We start from the raw sequence: 9,187 nt of genomic DNA on the forward strand, positions 1-9,187 counted from the left end.
GATTTAGCGGCTCTCCACTTCGTGCAAGTAAAAAGATGGCTAAGCCTGCGCACCGCGTCTAGACATTATTCTGCAGCGATGACGCGTCAGAAAATTTGATATCTTATGAATTCATCAACAAAAATTAAATATGACATTTGAGATATGGTTTTGTGTTTTTTTTCTACTTAATTGATTTTTGTTTATACCTATATTGAACTATCAACGTCCACCATCATGTTGTATGATGGTCCTTCAATGACGGACTATATTTTTTACATCACGTCAATACGTTGACTTGTACAATCTCCAGAACCTGGGACAAACTATCAGGATAGACTTCATTAGTTCTTATTATTGAAATACACACTTTGATTGAAATATAAGGTTTGAATCTTCCTCTGGTCGATTTCATGGGGTGATGAATTGGGTTGGTCTTTAAACAAATTCAACATAAACTGCTTTGCAGTTCATTAAATTTGTTTCAAGACCAACTCAATTGATTACCCCATAAAATCGACCGAAGCAAGATTCAATCCTTAAACACCTTGTTTTGTTATTGAATCAATTGCTTGTATTACCACTACATCCAGTGTTCTAACCTTTAGTGAAAACAGGTCTGTAACCTGACGAAAGTGAAGTACGTATCTAAAGAAAATGTGTGTAAGATGCAAAAGCCTAACTTAACATTTTACTGAATTAACAAATTCTGGTTACAACAGATAATTTATATTTTCACTACTATTTTATGCTAACCCTGTCAGAATAAGTTTGAGCTTCAAGCGGCCCACCTCAGAGACTGATGGCCCACCTGCAGATCTAAAAAGGAATGATGCTCTACCACACAGGGAAATGTGGAATAATATGTTTTTATTATGTCTTCGCAAGAGATTCAAAACACATAGGTTTAGAGACGAACGTTATATACATGTACGATTTGATTGCAACGAAACAATTCTTTGAAAATTGATATTGATACATGATGATAAAAATTAATTACACGGCAGCATAACAGCTGTTTCGCCCTTCTACATCATTGATACTGTAAGGGCCAAAAACAGAGTCTACCACCTTGTATCTTGAAAGATGAACGTACGACACACACAGATGTGATTACACCTTAACAAAGAGTGTTGAGAAATTGATCAACAAAATGGGTACTCCTATTCTTCACGACCCGAATGATTCTGAGACAGTATAAGACTCTTAACAGGTATATTCATACATTAATCCATCAAGCAGGTAAGGGAGATGGGGTAGGGTTAATATGTGCCTTGTTCTATTCCCCAAGGTTAACATCTTTAATTAACATGCTTTGCACTTGTTTGCAATAGATCTGGTCACGCCTGTAAAGGGATGGAAGTGGGGTGGCTTAATGTGAGCCTTGTTATATTTCCAGAGGTTTACCTCTGTTTAATTTTATCTTTTCAGTAGATCTTGTCACGCCTGTAAGGGAAGGGAGGTGGAGTTTCGTCATTGTAAGCCTTGCTCTATTTCAAAAGGTTAACGTCTGTCTTAGACACTTTTCTCTCTTTTCAGTAGATCTTGCGACGCATGTAATGGAAGGGATGTGGGGTTGTGTCATTGTAAGCTTTATCCTATTTCCAAAGGTTGATGGGATTGTATATGCTTTTGTCTCGTTCCAATAGATCTGAGACCGGCTGTAAGGGGGGTTTGGTTATTGCAATACAGTAACTCATGGATCAAGCAGTGGAGGGAGGTTGGGATGGATTATTTTGAGCCTTGTTCTATTTCCAAAGGACTATGTCTTTAAAACATGTTTTCTCTGTTTTCAATTAATTTGACCAAGCACCTAAGGGCAGGGAGTTGGAGTGGAGTTATTGTGAGCCTTATTCTATTCACCAAGGTTTATGTCTTGTTTAACATACTTTATTCTCTTTGCAACAGATCTGACACCGGTTGTAAGGGGGCCGATGTAGGGTTGGGTTATTATGAGCCTTGTTATATTCCCCAAGGTTTACGTCTTATTTACAAACTTTTCTCTCTTTTCAATAGATGTGACCACGCCTGCAAGCAGCGTTCAATGCCCAGCATTCCACACTTACTACAGTGTTAAATATTATCACTACTGCAGTGGTGTGTGCTGTGACTATTCTATACCCACTGCCTGTTGTATTTGGGTATACAGGTACAAACCGTCATACTCCAGTTCCCGGTACTCCCGCTCGTCCCGTTACTCCCGGTACAGCTCCCTGTACTCAGGTTACAGTGATTACAGCAGTAGTTATGACACATATTCTAACAGCAACGGCGGCTTGTAAGTATCGGGCACCTGCTCCTTTTTTATTGATATATCCTGATGTGTTCTACTTTGATTCAAATTTTATCAATTGTATGTTCACTCAACGGTACACGAGTATTTGTATAATTCACAAAGACAACGTTTTCTATATGATATATGAATAATGAAATATATGTAATCAAGCATACATTACGTAAAACGCAACCGCATTTGCATTATATAATCCAGCAAAGCTAATAGCATTACACATAGGGAAAATCAACGTTATATATTTATATATTTAATACGCTATTTATCAAAGTAAAATAGAAAATAAATGGAATGACATCATAATCGAACGTTAATTAATAAAGTGTTTTTCTCTACCGTCGGGTCGGGAGGAGCGATAGCAGGGATAGTGATCGGGTCTATAGTCGGATTTACAGTTCTGATGGTTATTGTGGGATGTATTTGCTCTTCAAGTTCTTCCAAGACAAAAATCACACCCACAGCACATACTCCTCCAGTGTATCACAGGACTCAGATAAACACCGTCTTGGGCAACGTTGTTGAATGTAGGTATTTATAGTGTTTTTAGAAATTTATAATTGTAATTCGAAGATATTATTTTGATATTTTGTACTGTTTCCTTATATAGAATTATAATATCGTTTTTATTGGCAATTTTTCTTTGATACACATGTAGATAACCCGAGCCGTCCGTCTGTGGCAGCTGGATTCGTGGTACAGAAAACAAGAATCGTAGAGAAAACAAGGGTGACCTTGAAACCACCAGCGACTAAACACGTGTAACAACCATGGCAAAACCACGGTGATCGGATGGCGCAGTACATCGCGCACTCGCCTTTTCACCAGGAAGGCCGGGGTTTGATTCCGCGATAGGACGGAAAAGATAAGACGTAACTTTCCCGACCATGTGGGTTTTCTCCAGGTACTCCAGTTCCATTGCACATTAAGATCCCCAGTGCGCAAGCATCTGGGCCAAAAAGAGTGATTAACATAATTTGACACATTTTGTTTCATAACTGTTTTTATTTATTTTTAAATGTATTAGAACAAAGAATAAAAACCTATATGAATGTTGTGACCTGTTATTTCTGGCAGAAGTGTATCTGCAGACCTTGTATGTGTTATAATTCAAAACTATCAAAGTATCTGTTAGAGCTAAACCCTCATATTTTCCATATCATTATAATGCTGTTAAACCGGTATCGTGAAATGTGAAAACATTTTATTACTTCACGAGCGCGATCTCATCACGAATACCTAAGTGTTAACAAAGCCATAGTTCGAACTCCAAATCAAATAAAACTAGGCAAAATAAGGGTAAGGTAAGATTTATATCAAGACCCTAAACACATTTAAGTTGATATTAAATGCAGCTTTATATGGAAAAAGAGAATGAGACCACGTGCACTGAAAGGGAAAGCGTCCTCTGTTTTATCAATGATACCCGACATGTAAATCTAGGTCAAATCTAAGTAATGTCCTGTCCTCACATCGAGGACTCGGACAGTGACAACAAAACCACTAGGCATTCTAATAAACATACTAAAAAGCATCGACCTTCAGGTTCCATAAAGAAATAGCGTATTTCCCTACAGGATCCTCATTGCGACCATACAACCTGTCGATATCTATCATGGAAATCCAAATATTCAGAGCAAGCTCTTGGATTTGGAATTAATTGCACCTGTTACTACCAAGAATGGGAAAGTTTACGATTGGAAAATCATGGTGGGTATATAAAATCGTGTAGTCAATGAACTTATTGTTATTCCAAAACAGCACTTAGTGATATGTCGGAATGTAAAATTGGAGGACTTGACTAGGTGTATATTACCTGTCCTTATAAAGCTCATCAATAAATACAGCTATATATGAATTCAACAACAAGTCGCCCAGAAGAGGGACACAGATTGTTCCCGTAGGAATGCCTACAGTCTGCTAGAAAAATCTTACCACCTAACTCAACAAAGATAAACAGGAACTCAATCATTCGAACGATATCGTCCTCAGTTTATTATATTTTTGCGTTCGTTTTGCTTTTCATGAAATATGTTCCAAAAAAGTACATCAATACGTAATCAATAGGATAACCAATGTTTACAATGAATAAAGTAATTAACAAGTGTAAAATAATCGAATATACTACAATTTACAAACTTTTTTATTTATGGGAATGGGATTCGTCCATTAAGTCACGAAAGAAACCCTGGTGATTATGAGCACACAAATCATCGGTCATCATACTTACATTTATAAACTCTGTCTACATTGTAGTAAACCATCATTATCAAACAGGCTATTCATGACAGTTTTTAAATCATTTAAGAGTATAAATGGCACGGGCATTGTACCTTTCACTGCAAAGTGGTTAAAGCGTTAAAGTGAAGACTTTAAAAAAAAAAATGTCGATGAGTTTAATAAGAACGTCAGATTCTAAAACGTTGAGGAGAGTTTCCAATCTACGTAGGTTGTATCTGTTGACTATCGTTAAATATGCTTTAGAACACTATCACGTCGACACATGCATAGTGAATTTAGCTTCCTTAACAAATTTCACAACTGAGAAGCCGGGATATTTAACAGCTTCTTGTCTTTGATTTCTTAAATACTTAAAACTTTGGGCCGTACAATTTATAAATGTCAATGATGTCAGTGCTAATGGATATCTTCATTTATCTTTCATTCAAACAGGAAAGTTCCGTTGAAACTAACAATCATCGTACTTATGATATAATTCCTTATCCTCAACCTATTTTCTTAAAGACGAAATACTAGCTAACCATTCTTGTGTAATACTATATTCCGAATACTGCTTAATCTAAGGGTACAGACCTGCTTTATTTTTATGAAATTCCGAATCTTAACACGAGTCGATATTGACAACATTTTATGTCTTTATATAATGTGTTTTTGAAGAATATCAAACAGAACATTCTTTTAAAAATGTTTTCTTCTATAAGAACTTCTTACGTTTCCACTCTTTATACTGCGATCACTCATACTAGACTGAAGACGATCCTCAACTTTCCCTTTCGTAATAGCATCATCCCTGTTTCCCAAACATTAGGTGTTCACCTTTCGCATGTATTCAAGAACAACTTGCTCCGAATATCGTTCTTTTTGTTGATAGATGTCGATAGTCGATAGTCGATATAAAAACGTTTAACACATGGTCTAAAAATGCTCTCTTAGCTTTGCATTATAGACATCATCAAAATCGCTAGTGACTACGTGTTAAGCTGAACTGCAGTTGTATGGTGATGTGAAACAAGATCATGCTGAAGGAGGAGTTGTTCTACGACCAAATTTCTGTTCTCTACCCTCACAAATTTTAAACCAATCATAAGGAACACCTTCGTGCTTTAATTCTGACAAAGGCCTTGCCGGATCCTGAATCTTTACTTTCAGATACATCGCGATTTGCAATCTCTTGACATAACAAGTAAGGTATTAGCCGTGTTTCCTCCTGAGCTTCAACTCTAGGACGAAAGGAAATTGTAAATTATGGTGGAAAATATATCTCGAGTTTCGAAAAATATTGGGAAATTAATTAGCTAAATCCGCAGGGGCTTTCGTTTCTTATTTTGTTTTCAACATTTTCTCATTTTTTTATATGTTTAACCATAATACACGCACCAACGTTGATCATTTCTTAAACGTACAAATTTTCCAGGTACAAGGTTACGGCAAACCTCGGTGTCTGATAGTCCAGGTACAAGGTAACGGCCAATCTCGGGGTCTGATGGGTCAGATACAAGGTTACGGCCAACCTCGGAGTCTGATGGGCCAGGCACAAGGTTACGGCAAACCTCGGGGTTTGATAGGCCGGGTACAAGGTTACGGCCTACCTCGGGGTCTGATAGGCCAGGTACAAGGTTACGGCAAACCGCGGGGTTTGATTGGCCAGGTACAAGGTTACGGCCAACCTCGGGGTCTGATTAGCCAGGTACAAGATTACGGCAAACCTCGAGGTTTGATAGTCCGGGTACAAGGTTACGGCCAACTTCGGGGTCTGATTAGCCAGGTACAAGATTACGGCAAACCTCGAGGTTTGATAGTCCAGGTACAAGCTAACGGCAAACCTCGGGGTCTGATGGGCCAGGTACAAGGTTACGGCCAACCTCGGTGAAAGTCATTCAAAAGAACATGTTATAAGATTTGAACTCATTTGACCCCTGTGACCTTGTGAGTGAAACAATGACATGATGTTGAACAAACTTGACATCCCTTCACCATAGAATGCAACTTGCCAAATATCACCACCCTAGAAGTTTTAAAGATTACTTAACACAGTGGACCAGATGTGACCTGGAAAGAGTATCAAGGTCATTAACATGAACAAACTGTTCAAACCTTTCCTCTCGGCATACTTCTGGCCATATTAAATGTATCATTAACCTAGCATTTGTTTTCTTCTGAAAATCGTTAAAAGATTTCAGCATTTTGACTCCGGTGACCTTAATTATGGGAAAAGTTCATTCATTACGAACAAACTTGGTAGTCCTTTATCCCAGTATACTGTGACCTTGAATATAAGTTAAAAGTTTGCTTTAAATCAAAATATATCACATGATCAATCAAAATCAAAAAGACGGATATTACAATTTGTCACGGCATGTATAATTATGGGACTTTAGAACATGTTACATTTTAATTTTCAGTAACCCAGAGCTCAAGCAAAATCGAGAAGTGTCAGGCAATTTTGAACTTTGTACTATTGATTTGCTTGTTTGTTTGTTTTTTCTTTCTTTTTCTTTTTTTCATGTTTTTTTTCTCTCGTTTTAGTAAATCTGGCCGCGCCTGTCATCAGCGGCCTTCCTTCAGGTACCGTTCCCCTCCCAGTTCCCGTTACAGTAGCAGTAATGGGACATATACTGTCAGCACCACCGGATTGTAACTACGGGCACGTTATCTATATCCTCTCTCCCTTGTTATGGGTGTATCCTAATGGGTTTTGTATCGCCTTTGATTTCAATTGTTGTCCATTGCTTGTAGCCGCTGATTTTCACCAGGATTACGTTACCAATACATGTTTATGTACAGTGTACAACAAAACAAAAACAAGAAAGGAAAAGGCTCCAGTGATCCCGAGTTAACTACGCAAAATGCTTCCGGATGTGTATTACTTAATCAAACAAAGCCAATATTGTTGCATTAAAGGAAAATGTATGTTAAACATATTTAAACCACATTTTATTCAAGTTATTGAAGTAAAAAAGTGCAAAGCCATCGTGATTTAAAAGAAGTGTAGTGAATGGACCTGAAAAGACTTTCTCCTTTCCCAGGTCAAGTGGAGCGAAGATTGCGATAGTGATTGGGACCTCAGTTGGGATGCTGATGCTCGTGGCGTGTATCAAATCATTGTGGTCTTCCATGAAAAATAGGACGTCAACGAGACCAAGCGCCGGCTTTGTATGAGATAAACAATGTATTGGACAATATTGTTCAGGGTAGGTGTAATTTACTTTGTGTGAAACTATTGGCAGACACAAGGCACTGCACCTTCCACATTTAGTATTCGGTGCAGCAAGTCAAAACTGAAAAACACCGCACCACACAGCTGTTCCGTCCTTCTAGGACTTATCGGTGATGCGAGGGGGCTAAACAGATGGAACTGCAAATTGTTCAAAACTTTTGTTGAGGGAAGAAGTGCACCAAACCATTTAATTATATGAATTTTAAAAAAATCAAGTGAACTCAATTAGAAATCATTATTATCATGCTAACTGAATTTAGCAAACCTCAGAAAGTGTTTATTTCGATTCCTCGCATGACGTATGTATATGTATTTGCATTGAGTTGCACACCTGCTTCCTACGAACAAACTAATCTCAGCTGTGTTAAACTTTCCATTCCTCAGTGGTGGCTTATCAGAATAGTGTGTTAACTTTTCCTTACCTCAGAGGTAATGTACGGGCCTATTCTGTGATAGTTCTCCTTTCCTGAGAGGTCATTATAGTTTTTCATTTCCTTAGAGTTAATATACAAGCCTCCTCTTTGATAGATTTCCTTTCCTTAGAAGTAACATACCTTTTCTGTGATAGATTTCCTTTCCTTAGAAGTAACATACAAGCCTCTTCTGTGATAGATTTCCTTTCCTTAGAAGTAACATACAAGCCTCCTCTGTGATAGATTTCCTTTCCTTAGAAGTAACATACCTTTTCTGTGATAGATTTCCTTTCCTTAGAAGTAACATACAAGCCTCTTCTGTGATAGATTTCCTTTCCTTAGAAGTAACATACAAGCCTCCTCTGTGATAGATTTCCTTTCCTTAGAAGTAACATACCTTTTCTGTGATAGATTTCCTTTCCTTAGAAGTAACATACAAGCCTCTTCTGTGATAGATTTCCTTTCCTTAGAAGTAACATACAAGCCTCCTCTGTGATAGATATCCTTTCCTTAGAGTTAATATACAAGCCTCCTTTGTGATAGATTTCCTTTCCTTAGAAGTAACATACCTTTTTCTGTGATAGATATCCTTTCCTTAGAAGTAACATACAAGCCTCCTCTTTGATAGATTTCCTTTCCTTAGAAGTAACATGCAAGCCGCCTTTGAGACAGTTTTCCTTTCCTTAGAAGTAACATACCTTTTTCTGTGATAGATATACTTTCCTTAGAAGTAACATACAAGCCTCCTCTGTGATAGATTTCCTTTCCTTAGAAGTAACATACAAATCTCCTCTGTGATAGATTTCCTTTCCTTATAAGTAACATACAAGCCTCCTTTGTGACAGTTTTCATTTTCTTAAAGTTAAACATACAAGCCCCTTCCTTTTGGATGATAGCATTTTTTTTATAGACGCACAATAATGTTTATTATAAGAAAGGCTTAAAAACATCCTTACAGAAATGTTGTGATTGCCATCATGACTTGATATCTAACGATTGAACAGTGTCTATAACGTATACAACGGGAGCTACAGATTAATGTCTGTT

This window comes from Mizuhopecten yessoensis, unplaced genomic scaffold, assembly GCF_002113885.1.
Source record: "Mizuhopecten yessoensis strain PY_sf001 unplaced genomic scaffold, ASM211388v2 scaffold10377, whole genome shotgun sequence".
Classification (NCBI taxonomy): Eukaryota; Metazoa; Mollusca; class Bivalvia; order Pectinida; family Pectinidae; genus Mizuhopecten; species Mizuhopecten yessoensis.